This window comes from Chiloscyllium plagiosum, chromosome 42 (assembly GCF_004010195.1).
Source record: "Chiloscyllium plagiosum isolate BGI_BamShark_2017 chromosome 42, ASM401019v2, whole genome shotgun sequence".
NCBI lineage: Eukaryota > Metazoa > Chordata > Chondrichthyes > Orectolobiformes > Hemiscylliidae > Chiloscyllium > Chiloscyllium plagiosum.
Window position 1 is genome coordinate 5,020,183 of NC_057751.1, and position 3,391 is coordinate 5,023,573.

The following is a 3,391-nucleotide window of genomic DNA, read 5'->3' on the forward strand; positions in this document are numbered from 1 at the left end:
AGGCACACATACACACAGACACATACACACACACACACTCACACACACACAGGCACACATACACACAGACACATACACACAGACACATACACACAGACACATACACACAGACACATACACACAGACACATACACACAGACACATACACACAGACACATACACACAGACACATACACACAGACACATACACACAGACACATACACACAGACACATACACACAGACACATACACACAGACACATACACACAGACACATACACACAGACACATACACACAGACACATACACACAGACACATACACACAGACACATACACACAGACACATACACACAGACACATACACACAGACACATACACACAGACACATACACACAGACACATACACACAGACACATACACACAGACACATACACACAGACACATACACACAGACACATACACACAGACACATACACACAGACACATACACACAGACACATACACACAGACACATACACAGGCACACATACACACAGACACATACACACAGACACATACACACTCACAGACACACACACACAGACACACATACACACAGATACATACACAGACACATACACACACTCACAGACACACATACACACAGACACACACACAGACACAGACACACACTCACAGACACACATGACAAAAGCTCCATCAAAGAGTGGGATTTTAAGGAGCACTGAAAGCAGAGATGTTTGAGGAGGGAATTTTAGAACAGGATGCTGCAGGCAGGGTTACTGATATTTGGAGAGGTGGGAATCTGGGAGGTTCTGGTGTTGGACGGGGTGCTGATGCTGAAACCAGCCGGGGTGGGGCTGGGAAATGCCCTTGAGTGACCGGGCTCCAGGCATGGTGCTATCTCCCTCAAAGGGTTGTGTGTGTCAAGGGAGGGGCTGGGGACCCAGGGCTTCTCAATGTGGAGCTCCCCGTGATGGACTGCTTTTGGGGGCTGTTTGAGTAAAGAAGACAGATGTTCCTCTCTCCCCGAATTTACAAGGAGCCCTTCTTGTGTTCCCCTCAGGCAGCCTCCTGGTCTCAGTCTCCCGTCTTGTCACAACCCCCTGACCTGAATAATTCCCACCTCGCTGTAACAGGGCCATGTAGTTCATTCAGAACCACCCAAGCAGTAACCAAACCAAGCAAGACAAAACCCAGTGTGATTCCTGGAACAAACGCACCCCCCCCGCTCACCCCCCCACCACGCTGTCTAACCATTCACCCAACTGAAATTATCTTTAATGATAGACCTGGGATTCCACTCCCAGACTGTAGCCTCTGTCATTACCAAGTGGAGCTCAGCAGGGGAGTGCTTTGTTTTAGGACTGATTTATAATGTCTGCAGATTTTCCCCTCTCCCTGTTTCCTTCCGCATCAGGGGCAGCTCCCCCCCCACCCCACCCCACCCCCCCCCCCATACCCTGCCCTGATCAGGGGACCAATTCACCCCCCACCGTGGGTTAAAACCGGCCCCACAGAGGGTGAGAGGCTGTCTGCTTGGAGAAATGGCCCCTGTGGTTCCCTCAGTCTGTCAATGTGCCCAATTACTCGGGACAGTCCCAGAACTCAGTCTGGACTGCTGCCCTGAGATCTGAAAAACAGCTCTGTGAGGAAGCCCCAACCAATGGAAACACTCTGTCATTCTGTTCCACATCCAAGATCCACAAGGGGGGCATGAACAATTCCTCTGCAATACTGTGACCAATACCACTGGCCTTTCTTCCCACGGATATCGGTGGGATCTAGCTGTGTAAAAAAATCTCAATCCCTGGTCAGACCCCACATGGAGTATAGTGGATAGATCTGGGCCCCACACCCCATGAAGGATACACTGGCCTCGGAGGGAGTACGATGTAGATTAACAAGAATGATAACATGGACTTCAGGAATTAGGTTACAGGGAGAGATTACACAAACTAGCCCTGTTTCCTCTGGAATTGAGAAGGTTAAGGGCGATCTGAACAAGCTGTACAAGATATTAACAGGACGAGACAGGGGAGAGGAAGATCAACCATTCCCACTGGTCGGAGATTGCAGAACCAGGGGGACAAAGACTGAGACTTAGGGCCACAGCATTCAGGAGAGATAGGAGATGCTGGAGATCAGAGTCGAAGAGTGTGCCGCTGGAAAAGCACAGCAGGTCAGGCAGCATCCGAGGAGCAGGAGAATCGACGTTTCAGGCAAAATTTCTTCATCAGGAATGAGGCTGGGAGCCTCGGGGAGTGGAGAGATACTGAGATCCTTGTAGAGACAGGAGGAGAACTTCTTCAATGTTGACATCCTTGGAAGAGAATTCATAGTAAGTTTAAAATCAGCTAGAGGATCATGGGGTTGGAGGGTCCCAAGGCGGAAGATGAGACATTCTTCCTCCAGGCATTGGGTGGTGAGGGTGTGGCGATGGAGGAGGCCCAGGACCTGCATGTTCTTGGCGGAGTGGGAGGGGGAATTGAAATGTTCAACCATGGGGCAGTGGGTTTGGTTGGTGTGGGTGTCCCGGAGATGTTCTCCAAAACATTCCGCAAGTAGGCGCCATGTCTTCCCAAAGCAGAGGATACCACATTGGGAGCAATGGATACAGTAGATGACCTGTGTGGAAGTGCAGTGAAACTTTGGTGGATGTGGAAGGCTCCTTTAGGGCCTTGGATGGAGATGAAGGTGGGAGGTGTGGGCGCAGGTTTTACAATTCCTGCGGTGGCAAGGGAAGGTGCCAGGACGCGAGGGTGGGTTGTAGGGAGGCATGGACCTGACCAGGTAGTCACAGAGGGAACGGTCTTTGCGGAAGGCGGGTAAGGGTGGGAAATGGTGGCGGAGGATGATGCGATGTATGCAGAGGTTGGTGGGGTGGAAGGTGAGGACCTGGGGTGGGGTTCTGTCCTTGTTGCGATTGGAGTGGTGGGGGACCTGGGGTGGGGTGGGGGGGTGGGGGTTCTGTCCTTGTGGTATTGGGAGGGATGGGATTCAAGGGCAGAGGTGCGGGAAGTGATGGAGATATGCTGGGAAGCATTGTTGACTATATCGGAGGGGAAATTGCAATCTCTAAAGAAGGTGTGTTCTGTGGTGGAACTGGTCCTCCTGGGAGCAGATCCGGCGGAGGCGGAGGAATTGGGAATACGGGATGTCATTTTTGCAGGAGGTAGGGTAAGAAGAGATGTAATCCAGGTAGCTGTGGGAGTCGGTGGGTTTGTAAAAAATGTCAGTGTCAAGTCAGTCGTCACTAATGGAGATGGAGAGGTCCAGGAAGGGGAGGGAGGTGTCAGAGATGGTCCAGGTAAATTTAAGGTCAGGGTGGAATGTGTTGGTGAAGTTGATGAATTGCACAACCTCCTCGCGGGAGCACGAGGTGGCACCAATGCAGTCAACAATGTAGCG